Source organism: Manis javanica, chromosome 2 (genome assembly GCF_040802235.1).
Source record: "Manis javanica isolate MJ-LG chromosome 2, MJ_LKY, whole genome shotgun sequence".
Taxonomy (NCBI): Eukaryota; Metazoa; Chordata; class Mammalia; order Pholidota; family Manidae; genus Manis; species Manis javanica.
Window position 1 is genome coordinate 13,849,373 of NC_133157.1, and position 15,399 is coordinate 13,864,771.

At 43.3% G+C, this 15,399-nt stretch overlaps 1 protein-coding gene across 4 annotated transcripts in view; it reads left to right on the plus strand.

Moving 5' to 3' along the window:
* The window catches only part of CDK5RAP2 (CDK5 regulatory subunit associated protein 2), a 173,887-nt gene that overhangs the window by 52,544 nt on the left and 105,944 nt on the right, over positions 1-15,399 (plus strand). The window lies entirely within an intron of this gene.

Sequence of the window (15,399 nt, forward strand, 5' to 3'; positions counted from 1 at the left end):
AGGTTTCCCTATGTGAGAGTGATTTTTTTTTAAGACTAAGTATTCAAAAACATTTCTGAATTTGGTAGGCAAAAAATAGTTTATCTGTGAAGATTTCTATTATATTTAAACTGAAGTGTTCAGCATCCTGAGAGTCCAACCTGGCAGGTGCCTTGGTGTAGATGGGTAGGACTGGGTCTGAGGCTGAGTGGTCGTTGACACTGAGATTGAATGACTTACTTATCCAGGAGCCTGGGGCCGGCAGAGTTGCCGAGAGCTTGAAAGGGCACTACAGGTACCAGAGGTTAGGTCCTTGCGGGCTGCTGTTGGGGACACCGGGATCCACAGTTTGTAATCCTACTGCAAACACTGATGAGAGAATTGAAGTACAAATGTTTGTATATGTTAACAAAAATTTTAATGAACATGAAGAGAGCAGTATTGGAAATTTAGAAAAATAAGAAAATGTCACCTACAATTCTACCACCTTAATAAAATAACTGCGTTGCAGTGTCACTCTTTGGACCTGGTGCACTTGGGCCCCTAAACTGGTCAGAGGCTCAGGGCTGATCTGGGTCTTTGATCACTTTCCTTATCACGGGCATCCTCCCATACGGTATGGGCTCCAGAGCGGTCATGCTGAATGATACATACTCTTCATTGAATTGATGTCACCTGATTTACTTAAAAACTTCCTGCTCTCGTAGACATTTAGGCTGTTTAAATAATGCCACAGTGAACATCTTCAGGCACAAAGGTATTTTTTCTTGACATCCTAGGATTCTGAGGAGTGAGATTACTGGGTCATATGGTACAAATATTTTAATATTTGTTAATCATGCTGCCAAATTATTTGTCCAGAGGGGCTGGCCCAATTTATGCTGCCACTAGCAATATTGGAGTATACCAGCTTTTTGCATATTATTAAAAAAATCTGTCTCCCATATTTACTCTATGTTAGTGAACACCAAATGTACCTGGTGTAAATGCTGATGGAAATACAAGACCTGACCTCTGAAAGTTTTATTTTTTTCTAAGGGACATGAACATGTTATATATGATAAAATGTAAAGCAGTTTAAAATTCAGTGCTAATTAATGCAGTTTATAGTCAGTGCAAAAGATCCTTGTGGGATGGTGTAGTCAGGGAGACCTAGGAAGAGATGACGCCTGAGTTGAATGAGAAGCATAAGATTTCCATAGTGAGTGTGCCTTTAGGGACGGCGTAAGGAAACGAAGGGCCAGAGGGTCCTTACAGAAGTGCAGTTTTTATATCAGTTCTTACCTCCCTCACTGTTGGATTACATTCTTTTAGTTTAAAATAGTTTGTCCTCTCCATCCTCCACTGTCATTATACAAATCTTTATTCAACAGAATATGGATGGAGTGGAATACACACACGTGCACACACACACATCTATACAAAATCTCTATATAATTGTTCTTTATAATTATAACGTCCTCTTGGTAAGCATTTGAAGTGGATATGCTGTCATGTATTTACCTGTCCCTCCACTGTCAGACATTTTGTAGGTTTCACAATTCACTTATTCATGTAAACCCTAGTGCTTTGAAAAGAATTTCGGGCTGCTGTTGATAAAAAGATGTGTTCCTGTATAGTGCATACGCATCTGCAGGAGGCGGCAAGGAATACTTGGCAGGGAATGGAAGGGGGAAGATGTTGGGGTGAAGTATACCACGGGTGGGAGGGTTTTTCTGTCAGTAACAGAAATCCAGCTTGAATTCACTTAGACAAAAAGAGAAATGTATTGCCTTGTGTAACTAAACTACTTTGAAGGACAAGGGGCTGGAATGCTGCCAGCCCTGAATCTCAGTCTCTCTGTGAACTGGCTGCTTTTTCTTGCATCCACTTACCCAGTTCCAAGTGGTCGGACCCATCATTGCCAGCCCTGCTGGGCTCACAGCTCCCCAGTTTATTACATAAGAGGAAGGAGGACTCCCATTGCCCTCTCCTGCTGTCTCCCTGTCAGGATGGCCGGAGGCCACGTTCCCGTCCCCCTGTGTCTCGTGCGTGTGTCTATGTCTTTGTCTCTGCATGCGTGTGTGTGTGTATGTGAGTCCCGTCATTGGCAGCCTTCTCTAGAGCCACGTACGTGTTTGTGGGGGATAGGCAGTTACCCAGAGAAAGTGCCGTTTTGTTTCCAGGCACTGGCAGACCAGCACAACAGCTGTGTTCTCTACACGCTTTCCTCAGGTGAGCATGCCTGTGACTCAGAGCTTCTAGCGTCTCATCGTGACTCCTTTTCTACATTAGGTCATATGTGTTTCCGACAAGATGATTTGGCCGTGGTTTCTTTCTTCTGTTCTTTTCTGTGATATACATATGTATCATATCACAATGCTCTCTCTCTCTAGGACTTTGTGTCCGTCTCATATGAATGTTTTACACCAGGTCTTGGATAGCTTTTTGTCTTGTGCTAGAATGAACACACAGCTTTTGTACCGAGACAGACAGATGACAACCCAGACCTTTCAGTGGCCGGTCTTTCTTTCCTGGCAAAGGAAAGGACTCCATTCATGCATTGAGCAGCTTTGACACTTAGTACAGGCCTTCTGCTGGGCACGGGGATAGTTCTATGACTGATACGAACACAGTACCACAGGAGCATAGTGCAAGGAAGTGGCTTGCAGGCTCAGGGAAGGCTCCTGGGAAGGTGACTTTGAAGTGGTTCTGAAGTTTGAGTTAAAGGTTAACAGACAAGCAAGGGAGACGTGGGGCTTGTACCAAAGGGGAAGGTACAGAGGAATGAGAGCATGTGGTATTTTGGGGAAACAAAACAGAAACACCCAACTTGGAGTGAGTCTGGTTATTCGAAGCTTTAAAAAATTGTAATTTATTCCTTTTAGTGTTTCAAAAACATTTCTGGAAGTTTATGGAAGGCATAAAATTAACTGAGATCAAAAATAATAGGGCATTAGGGTCAAGGTAAAATAGGGTGACTAGTAAAATGGAACCAGAGTAAGTAGAAATGCACTTTGTGGTACCTGTCAAGTACTAAAGAGGGGGACTTGAAATTCAGCTGGTAGCTCCCGGCAGCAAACTTAAAAAAGGAAATTGAGTTGTAGAGTCTCCAGTGTCTGTAAGATGAGCATGTTATGATAAAAGGACAGCACTTGCCAGCACTCAGGCCTGAGGGCAGTACTGCCTCTGGTGGGTTTTATAGAGTTCTCTGGGTGGTGTACAGTCTTTGACAATACTCCACTCAGTAAAAGCAATTTTGCACAGGACCAGATCATTGTCATCCAAGTCAGTAAGCTTGTAAGTATTAAGGTTTTCAGTCCCTGGGACTGTGTCTCGCTGTTTCCTATTCTCAGTTCTTGGACAAGAACTAGAAAATAAGTGGGAAATCCAGCAGCCCTGTTCATGGATGAGCCCTGACTCAAGGCCTTTGCATGGTCCCCTGTCAAGCAGTACTGGTTTTGGTAGCGTTCCCTGAATAATTCTTTCTGATGCTAAGCCAACCAGTTCTCTTCTGGATGTGATCAAACCATCCTTTGCTCATGCCAAAAACATTTATTGTGGTCTCATTGTGCCTGCTCTTAAGTATTTTGGAGGAAGACACTGCGTGTCTGAAAACGTAGCTTGCATCAGAGGCACATGAATTCACTGTGTCAGATCATGCACGAGTCCTGAGAGGTTTGGCCACGAGAGTCAGTTGTCATGTTTGTTTATATTGCCTGTGATTGCAGTGACCTAGTGCCGGTTCACTCAGCATGTGTTGTAATTTGCAGTTTGTTCATTTGTTTGTTCAAGGGACATTTATCGAGCATTTGCAGTGGTGCCAGCACCGTTGGTAGGCTCTGGTAAATACAAGCTTTTGTTTTCACTTTGGAAGTCTTTTTTACAGTAAGAAAGATCAGAAAGCGAGGATCTCTGCACATAGAACAGTTTATTGTATTATACCTCCTTGCCACCAGAGGGACCCATATCCCTGCCAGGAAATTCTGGGGGCCTTTGCAAAAAACAACCCCCGTATTGCCAAGTCAGTGTCCTAACTGATGTGTCAAGTGTCCTAGCTTCTGTGGTCTGTAACAGGAATGCTGCTTGGATTCTCACGTCCTTGTCCTCACATCTCTGATTTTGATACATCGTTTGGCTCCAGAGACTTCAGGCTCTCCTTTGAGTGTCTGCGTGCTCTCTCTGGATCAGGCCTTCTCTGTGCTACTCACGGGGGGTAGGGCAGAGGAGCAAGTTGTAGTCTTTTTCTTCTTTATAAGCAGCATCTGTTAGACATTGGTTTAGCTTCATTCCCCAAACTGTCTCATAGTGCTCTCTTCTGTTACAAGCCCTGTCATTGGCTCCTCTGACAGGTGTGTGCTTCAGTACCTGGGCACTTGGCTCTGTGGGATGCATTTGCTGGCTAAAGCCCAAAGATCTAATTAAAGTTGTACCCGTCACCCAGCTGGTTAATCCTTTGTGCTTTTTGACAGGAGCAGGTTTAATTTCAGGGTCGTTCAGCCAGAACCCCTTGGGTTGTCACGTGCGTTTGTTGAGATGGTGACAGCATTCGAGACATCTCTTGGTTAATAGAGTGAGAACATGGCATTGGAGACGGTATCTGTAGGCTTGTTGGGTAGGACTGAGACCACAGACCTAAAGTAGTGTGATTTTTACCAAGAGGCAGAGCTCCCACTGCCTTTGTTTGTTTGTTTAAATCAGCCATAGTTGGTGTCCTTGTAGAATAATAGGCCGTTTAAATGATCTGTGTTAGAAGAAGTTCCATTTGCAAATCCCTCATACAAGAAGTGAGTGCAGAGACTTGGAGTCAAACTGGATTTGAATTCTGGCGCCATCACTTGCCAGCTGTCGGGCTGAGAGCTAGTAAGGCTCTCCAAACGGTGGTGTCCATTTCTTGTCAGAAAAACAGAAATGAGTTGTAAGGATTGTGCAAGATAGGGGATAACAGTTAACATAATCCCTGGCACATCATAAATGGTCAATAAACAGCAGCTGTGTTGACAATGGTGATGGTGCTGTGGCCTTGGATGCTGTTTTAGTAGCAGTTTTAGTAGGTGTCTCTGGAGGAGTGGAAAACAATGCTGGACTTGGGTGGGAACCTCTGCTTCAGCAGACGCTTAACGCTAAGCCACTAAGTCAGTTACTTAACCTCTCTAATGTTTTCTCTCCAAGAATGGGCTTGGTTATATCTATTTTAGGATTAAATAAGTGAATAATATAATTTCACATATGAGAAAATGCCAGCTCTGGTTCCCAGCACATAGAGGGAGATGCTCAGTGCATTAGATTTCTCTTTTCCTGCTTTTACTTGGGTGGTAGGTGCTGGCTTGGGACTCTGAGAAACCACTGCCTGCTGGAATCTGGTGGACGCTGATGATGATACATGTGGTCTGCCCTTCCATCAGGCAAGCCAGCAAAGCTGCACATTTCTTCCTTGATCAACACTCACCTCTCCTCTGAAGAAAGTGCTTGTCTGTTCCTTTCCAGGTGATTGATCCCTCTAGGAAGGGAGTCAGAGCCCGTTTAGAGTGACAGACTCTGGAGCATGCAGTGGCTCGTGCATGGGGCTGTGGTAAAAGCTGGTTTAAAAGGCAGTTCCCGTCAGTTTCATATGAAAGTGCTGTAGTCTCTGGGGCACGAAGGCTCTCCCTTATTGCTGGCTCTTACTTTATAATTTTGGTGCCAAGCTGTGTCCTGGGCACTGGGAAAACAGGACTGAATCAAATCAGACAGTCTGTGAAGGTATTTAGTAGAGAAATATGAAAGAAATGCAGACAAAGAGCTACTTAAAATATAGCATGATGAAGGCTGATAGAGGGATGGAGCGAATGCTTTGGGAGCACAGAGAGCGAAACTGTGCTAGGCGGGGGTGGAACGGGAGAGAAGGCTTCATAGAGGAGGTGGGTTTAATCTGAGACTTAAGGGTAAGGAGCTGTTTGCCCAGGCACGGGAGGTGGGCACGCAGTCCAGGAACAGGGAAGGCCTGTGAGAGGCTTGGGGGTCAACAGTGAGCCCAGCACACGGGGGCACAGTCGGGCTGGAGGGGAGGGCAGGCGTGTTCTGGGCATTGTTCAGGTGGGGTTTTAGGGTCAGTGCCTTGCCTGGTGCCTGACAGCTGTTAAGTGACCCAGCTGGGCCCTGACCCCTGCACAGTTTGTGCTTTAGGTCCTTTGTCTGTTAGTCCCCAGCTTCCCGGTGACCACGGCATGGAGCCTCTTGCTTGGAACTGCTGTCCTCACAGCCAGTACCACACGCCTGTTAGTGCTCTGTGGCAAGGACCGTCTCATTTCAGTGGTTTCTGCTTATTTGTTTATTTTTTTGATCATGGGAATCTTTGTTCCAATGAACTCTTGGAGAGAAAACATGAAAGTGGAGCTGCTCAGGGTGAGAGAGGCAGGAGGCCTGGCACCCCGCCCGCTTGCCCCTTCCTGCCATGCCCCACCTCGGCCACGGTCCCCTGAAAGATGGAGCTCCCCTGAATGGGGCCTGAATACCACGGCTTCAGACTAATCTTGGAAAGGCTTATGTCACTGAGTTCCTATACCTCATTAAGATTTTGGAGAAGTTTCCTCTGTATTTAAAGGTAACTACTGAGCACTTTGACAAGCTCTCTCACAGTGAAACCTGAGAGGGTGGAAATCTGGTGGATGAGAACCTTCTCATTCTCCATCTGGCCTGAGAAAAAACAAGCCAGCTAAATGGAGAAGGGTGTATGAGGGCCTGGATCTTCATTTCTAATGTGATTCTAAGGTTATAGGCAATTTTATTTTTAAAATAACCCGCATTTTTCTTTTTCATCAGTCTGCTCTGAGAGAGCCCTGATACTGCTACGGCAGTGTTCAGCTCTGTTAGTCTGGGCTGCACCTCCGAATCTTAAAGGGAAGTTGCCCGTGAGGGTAGAAGTGGAGGGCCCTCAGTTGACATCATCACACAGTCTTGCTGTGGCAGCACTCACTTTAAAGCAACGCAGTGGTCTGGCATAGGAGAGGGTTTTTTTGTCCCTTTGTTCAAAAGCAAATAAGACAGATATACCTGGGGGTGTGGGGGTTGAGTGGGGGTGCTTTGCAGATTCCTTGGGATGGTGGCTTCTTGCATTAAAATCAAATACAGATTTCTATGCTTTTCTACAAGTCAGCTGAGTTGATTTCTGGAGGAAGGACCGAGAACATGCAGATGGCCAGCCAGGCTTGAGCTTTGCTAATCTTAGGGTCTCTTGAGCTCCATTTGAAAAACTACTAGTTTACTGAAAAGAACATGGATAGACCAGACCTGGTTTTAAATCCTAATTCCACCACTTCTACTTCAGTGAAATTGCTTGAGCATTTTGAACTTTCATTTCCTGATTGGTAAATGGGTATAATCAGATCATCTGCTTTGTAGGGTTGCTGTGAGAGTTGCAGGAGGTGATGGATATGGAGGGCCTACGCTCTCCTAAATGCTGTAGAGTTTTGTAGAAGGAGTGGCAGGTAGTTTTTTGAGAGGATGATTGCTGAGAGCCAGCGTAGTCAGGGAGGGCTTTGTGGAAGAGGTGGCACTTGGATTGGACCTTGCAAGATAAGCATGCTGTCTTAGGCAGAACTAGGGGGTTGGGGGGGATTTTATTACTTTTTTTTTTTTCAGATGGAGAGGTCTGGGTGGATATAGGCAGAGAGCCTGGAGAGCATGTTAATGAAGTGGTTGGTGAGATAAGGCTAAAGGTGAGCTGTAGCCCAGTGGTGGGAGCCTGGGAGGACTGCTTGTTGAGGTAGCTTCATTCTGCAGTTGACTCAGAGTCACTGAAGGGTCCTAGGCAGAGATGTAATGATTGGAGTGTGCATGTGACTTGGGTGGACCCAGAGGTCTGGAGACCAGGTAGGAAGCTGTTGGAGTTGAGCGGCTGCGAGCTGAGTTCTGAAGAAGGCAGTGGCAGCGAGTTGGGGTGTGGTGGGTAGGATCACTTTGCCCTTCTCCCCAGTACTTGTAGTGTTTACCTTTTGTCTTTTCTGATGCCTCCTCAGGGGACGAGGAGTGACTCATCTGGTTAAGCAGAGTCTAGGCTATTCATTGGACCCTCTTTACTAATGGGTGGGTTACTCTTAAGGCAAGTACGCAAGTTCAGATTCTTTTCCCTTCTCCCTGCAGACGTCGCCAGGCCTGGCCCTTGTTGGGCAGGCCCTGTAGGATACATACACCCGCCTCCTCCAAAAAAACAAAAACAAGCCTCTATTCTATCAGAAAGCCCTGCTTTAGAGATGAGATTTTCACAGACTTGTACTTTGATTCCTAGTCTGTGATGGTTTCTCTGTCCAGCCCCTTTGAGGACTATGGAGTGGAAGGGCAGGATCTGGGCTCTTGTGTCCACGTGAAAGCACCAGGTCCTGTCTTTCCCTGTCTCATGTGCTCTGTGAAGGATGTGCTGGCCCTCCAGACCCAGGTTACCTGTTGGATGAGGAGGTGTGTGAGCAGGACAGGGAAGAGCTGAACCTTGCAGCTGGTTGGACAGTGATGCTATAGCCACTGAGGACACCTGGGAGTGATGGTCAGCCAGAGGGTATGCGTGGGGCGAGCAGAGGTGACAGCATCACTTCCTGTGCCCCTGCTTCTGTGCTGGGCTTCCATCCTGCATGCTGTCACTTAGCCCACCCAGGACCCTAGGAGTCTGTGTTAATATCCCCATTTACTGGAAAGGAAACATCCATAAACATTTAAGTTATCTGTGGCCACACAGCCAATTAGCAATAGAGCCAGGATTCAGGCTTGGTCTGCCTGTCTTCACAGCCCAGGAATATTAAAGGAGATTTGGGAAAACCACCCAAGATTATCAATTTTCAGTTCTGATTGTTTTGCTCAGGCGAGACATGCCGTCTCCATGCCTCCCCTAAACATTTATTATATGTAACTCCACTGTTGCCGACATCGGCTGTTTTTGTGTTGCCATGGCAGCTGCTCCTTCTCAAGGCCACCTCAGCACACATTTCCCCCTCCCTGCCGTGGGCCTTTTACTGCAAGCCTTCTCTGATTGCACTTCATGTGGGGTCTAAGTTCCTCAGTCCTGCCCCATTCATTCATTAGCTGGAAGGCCTCGGGCTCAGGCTGGATATTCGTCAATCCTGAGTCCTTGGGAAACTATAACATTAGCTCAGGGGATTGGAATTACTGACTGATGGAAGCCCACATTACAGAGTGCTTTTATACTTTGTTTACTCTTAACATCAGTGCGGTTGGGTGGAAAGAGCACAGATTTGGCATCAAACTGACCTGGGTTTGAATTTTAGCACTAGAACTTGTTGTAAAGCTTTGGGGAAATCTCTTAACCTCTGTGAGCCTTAGTTTTCTTTCTGTAAATAAACATAGGACTAGCAATGTAGGCATTCATTAGGGCTAGAGATGTTTTATGTAAAAACGTCTTGGCTCATGCTTGGCTCATGGCTGGAGCTTAGTAAGTAGTTTCTATTACTGATGCTTATAATAAGAGAATAAGTGGTTTAGGTACTCCCTGGTGTCCTTTGTCCTCAAGACCCTGATTTATGCTGAGTGCCCTCCAGCTCCCAAAATGTACACATGCACACATTTGCATAGGCTCCCAGGGGCCCGATCAGTGGACCTCAGAGTGAGCACCTCTAATCTTGAGGAATAACCAAACTGCACATTCTTTGTGGGATTCTAGAATAGGTCATTTTCATAGTGTCAGTTCGGTTGGGTTGGAGGATATGTGCAAGATACATGGCCCAACATTAGTAGCCTTTATCGCTTAAAACACATAAGAAGTTCTTAACCTAGGTAGCTGAGTAAAAATTTTATAAGCAAATGAAATGGAGAATGGAGTACATTACTGCTGAACACACACACACATGAGCGCATGAAAACTTGAACCAGCCATCAAAATACAGGTCTGATAGGTGTTTGTATAAAGGAGGGAACTGAATCTGGGAAATGATGTAAGTGGAGCTATAATTACTCTGCATGTGAACAGTGCCCACTTTTTACTGAACACAATACATAAATATTTTAAAATTTAAAAGTAAGCATGATCTTTCTAGGATGGTGGCAAATTTATTATGAATTGTAAGATGAACCTAAATGGATTAGCGTAAGATTTTACAGTCCCTATTCTCACCAGTTTTCAGTGGGAGATTCTAAAAGCGAGTGTCAGATGACTGTTGAGTGGACTGGGATCTCTGCAAGAATTCCAAACCCTTGTCATAATGTGGAAGTGAACTGGGGAATCAGAGACACCTGGAGTCAGGCAGGTGCTTGGTGTCCGTGATCTTGGGTAGATTACTTGACATTTGTGGGCTGGCTTTCTTATTGATAAAATGGCAGCAATCCCACCCACTTCATCCATCCATCCAACAGATATTTATTGAATGCTGTTCTGGTTATCTGGTGCTGCATAACACATTACCCCAAAGCGTGGCGTCTTGAAACAATAATCGTTTTATTCTCTCTCATGATTCCTGTTGGCCAGGGGTTTGGGCAGGGCCTGGCTGGTTGATTCCCTGCTCTGTGTGGCCTGGGTCATACGTGGTATTTGGCTGGTGCGTGCGCTGGTCTGGAGGGTTCTGTGACCCTTCACTCACATGGCTGCTGCCTTTTTGGGGATGAATGGAGAGCTAAGCCCAGCTGGGATTGTCAACTGGAACCACTGGGGCCTCTCTAGGTTGGCAGCATTAGCGTAGCTGTACTTCTCAGACAGTGACTCACTGCTCCCCAACAGAACAGGCGTTGGAAGCTGCCAGTTTCTTCAAACCTGGGCCCAGAAACTGGCACCGCATCACTTCTGCTACATTCTGTTGGTCACAGTAGTCATGACACTGCCTGGCTTCAGTGGGAGGGGACACCAGATTCCACACCTCTTGATGGGAAGAAGCAAGTTCATTTATGGCTCTCTATTTTGTCATGGGTGCCTGCTGTGTGCCAGGTACCATACTAGATGCTGGAGATACAGCAGCAAAGAAATACACGCCTTGAGCTTGTGTCCTGGTTGGGGAGACTATAAACAAAATGCACGTATGAATTAAATGCTATGTTGGCAGATGCCGTGAGGAGGAATAACGAAGGGAAGGAATATGGAGAGTGGGATGGGCACTAGAGCTGGTTAGTTTAGGTGGGATGGTCAGGGAGGGCTGGGCTGAGAAGGTGATTTTTGAGCACAGACCTGATGGAAGTGTGAGTGCATCCTAGAGGAACTGTACAGGCAGAGAGAGCAGCAAGAAGAAACGTCTGGAGCTGGGAGTATATGGGGTGTGTAAGAGACAGCAGGAAAGCCAGGGTTGCCAGAGAAGAACATATTGAGGGGAGAGCAGCAAGCAGAAGAGGTCGGCGAGGTAGCAGGGGTCCCAGTGAAGTAACGCTTTGCAGGCCATCATCGTAGGTTGTGAAGGTTCCTTGAGTTAATGTGAATGTGCTGAGCACAGTGCCTGAACAGTCACGGGCATTTGACACACAGTGGCTTTTATGACCAGCAGCTCCCCGGTCCTCCTTACTCCACTGCACCTCTGGTGCACATACTCATTCCAGTTGGCCACAGCCTGCCAAACAGTCAGGAAGGCAAAAAGGAGGAAGTCCATGCAGGGGGGTATCTCCCTGTTCTCCAGTAGCATTAGGGAGACAGATGGACTCTGTCCCATTGGATTTTCTGAGATAGGGGACAATGAGTTTGTGTACGTTTGTGTCTGTACACCTTGGGTGATTCTTGAGAGATCAGCATTTCATTAGAATCATCTTTGACAATATTTTCATTAGTGGCCAAAGACAGTTTGCACAAGGGGCAATCCAAGCACTAGTCAAATATATAGAAACCCGGTGGCAATCAAAGAAATGCAAATTCAAATTCTTGTGAAGATCCATTTTATTCCAAGTAAACTAGCAAACATTTAAGAAAATACCAGTGCTGGTGAGAATGCAAACAAAAAACTTAAGAGTTTGGTGGTGGCACTTTAGCCATTTTTTGGAAGAAAGTCAGTTTGTAGAAAGAATCCTCAAAACATGCTTACTTTGGCCTAATAATTCCACTTTGGGCATTTAGCATAAGAAAACAAGAAGTTAGGGGGAAAAACCCTGTTTTATGCATAGAGCTATTCTTTGCTGTATTATCTGTTAAGAGCAAAGAGTTTGGAAATAGTTCAGTGAATTATGATATACTTATTAAGATGGATAAATGTAAAGATTATGTGGTATCTCTAAATGTCACCTAGTGGCCGTATCTTGCCTTTCTCTGGGACGAGGAGAATGAGGAAAGCCTATTTGTAAACTCAGGTGTAGCTGCTCTGTAGCCCTTTCTCACCTCTGTACTTTCTTTTTTAAGAACCATTTTCTTGATTCTATACTCTTCAATTTTCTTTTAGTTTTATAATTGCTCTTTTTGTGTCATCATTATTTAATTGATGTCTGCTTTTTGTAGGTTGTGGTGTAATGGAATAAATAAAGTAAAATGGGAAAGATCCACTCCGAAGTTAAAATTGTATAAAAATTATGGCTGCACACAGGGCATAAATCTGCAAAGAAGTAAAAAGCTAACCTTTTCAAACAATATGGCTTCTCTCTCACTTACCAACTTTACATTTCCCTGTATGGCCCCGGAAGATGACTGGTTAGCCAGAGACGGGTAAGATTCCTCAAGGGAGGAACAAACTAAGACAGGCACAGTCGCAGGGGGGCCATCAGGTGAGAAATTGGGGATCAACAGAGGTGAAGCTTAGAACCTCACCCCCCCCTGTGTTGAGAGAAAGCTTCGGCATCCATGTATGTTTTATTGCCCTTGTCTAGCTCGGATTAGCACATAGTCTACAGGCACACACCTGATCATCTACAGTTGCTCTCTTACAACACTAAACTATGTTTTCTACCTTTACCTTCATCTACCTATCACTTCAGCATTTTATTAAAAATAAAAATAATAATAATAATAAAGGGAGAAATGTGGGATCCACATATAAATCAAGTATAAAAATCAAACGAATATTCATATTTGACTTGATTGTTTATAGTTCATAATGTGTGATCAAAACCGAAAGTTTCTGTGATGGCTGCCCTTGTACTGTTCACCATGTAAGAACTTATTCACTATGTAAGAATTCGTTCACCATGTAAGAACTTGTTCGTTATGCTTCAGAAGATTGGAGACTGACGAGAATTAGGCTTGAGGTGGATTAATGATTGTGCATTGAGCATTGACCCCCCTATACAGAATTTTATTGTTGTTAACAACCATTTGATCAATAAATATGAGAGATGCCCTCTCAAAAAAAAAAAATTACAGCTGCAGATGGATAAAGACTGACAGAAGTATCTACTGTTTGAAAATGGTTTAATTCGTTGGCATGACTGTATTGTGGGAGAATGTTTTTATTCTTTAACTTAAGAATTCTGTTAATGTTGTTTCAGTATTATTGGTATGATAAAAAAATCTTATTTCCTTTCTCTAGAGTTGAATTACTATTTATTGACATTTACAATTCGTGATAGGTTCTTGGTCTGGTTGTTTTGGATTAAGGGTTTAGGGCAATCTTACCATCAGCTATTTGCCCAAGCAAAAGAAATAGCATTTAATTTTTAAAGTGGTTTCTTTCTTTTTAAAAATTGTTACTTTAAAAATGTTTATTTTACTGCCTATTATGAAATGTAGTCTATACTTAGCACAAAATACTTTTTAAATTGAGAAAAAAAATCAACAATTTAAAAAAATCGCCTATAATCATGTGTTTTGGTGATTCTTCTAGGTTTTTAATCAGTGCCTTTAAAAAAGCTGCTTATTATGAAAAATTTCAAATACACATACAAGGAGAGAGAACAGTAGATTGTCCCTCTAGACATTTGTCACTAGCTTCAGTAATCACGAACCAGCCAGCTTTGTTTCATCTGTACACTCTCTCCACCACCCTTTCTTTCAACACCAAATTATTGTAAGCAATTTTCAGGCATATTACTTCATCAATTTTTCAGTATGGTTTTAAAAAATATATCATTTTCACTTCAGATTAACTTCTTAATATTATCAATACTCAATTGTTTAGATTTCCCCTATTGTCTCATTTAAAAACTGTTTTAAATAATTGTTCAAATCATGATCCAAAGTATACACATTGCACTGATTGAAGGGTCTCTTTAAAAAGAAACTTTTTATTTTTAAATAATTTTAGATATAGAGGAAAAGGTAAGAAAATAATACAAAGAGTTCCCATATATCCTTCACCTGGCTTTCTCTAATGTTAACATTTAACATACTGTCGTGCACTCATGAGAAGCAGGAAATTAACACTGATGCAATGCTGTTATCTACAGACTGTATTTGAGTTTGCCAGTTCTCTCATTAATGCCCCCTTTTCTGGTCCAGGATCCACATTGCCTTTAACTTTTATGTCTCTGTAGTCTTGTCTAACCTGTGGCAGTTGCTTAATCTTTGTACTTCATGACCTTGGCTCCTTTGAAAAGCACTGGTGTGTTACTATCCTTAAATTTGGGCTTGTTTGATGTTTCTCTCATGGTTCAATTGAGATTATATATTTTTGGCAAGAATAGCGCAAATGTGATATGCATTGTGTCATATCTGGAGGTGTATAATGTCAGCCTGTCCTGTTACTGCTGAGGTTAGTGTTGGTCTCTTGGTTAAGGTGGAGGTCTCCTGACTTTCTCCTCAGTAAAGTTACTGTTTTTTCCATTTGTGATGAGTATTTTGTGAGGAAATACTTGAGACTATGTAAAATAACTTGTTTTTCATCAGTTTCAGGTATCTTATTGATGATTCTTACCTGCAACAATTAATACTGTGGTGTTTGCATAGTGGTAGTTTTCTGTTTCTATCATCATTCCTTGTATACCTTTTAGCTGTAATTGTTCTGTAAGAAAGAGATTTCCCTTCTCCTGCAGTTATTTATTATTAGGTATGTTTATATCAGTAGGGACTCATGGATATTTGTTTTGTTCTGTATAAGCTGTTACTGTCATTACTTATTTTGTTGCTCAGATTGTCCCAGATTTGGCCATTGGGACAAATTGATAGCTATGTCTTCTCAACATGCCCTGTAATTTTTTAGCACTTCTTTACTTTGTAGGATCACAGGATGACCTGGACTCATCTTGTATTTCCCCTATCCCAATTGTGGAGTCAACTATTTCTCCAAGGATCCCTAGTTTCTTTTATTGGGGAATGATATTTAGAAACCAAAGTCTGAATGATAGGCGTCCTCATTGCTACTGGAGTGCCATTATCTCTAGGCTTTAGAGTTGGCAGAGCTTGGAAATACATATATGCATACTGACACATGTATCCACATGTCTATATTGATTTCTCTGTCCAACTCTACGTATGTGTGGGTGTCTGTATACTTAAGAAACTCAGAGACAGAGTGAACTTTGTGGCATTGGTATGATTTCATAAATTCATATAAGCTTTCCCTTTCTTATTTATTTAATTTATAGGTTCTCTTTCCCTTTTTTTTTTTTTTTTGGTTGTTGTATAAT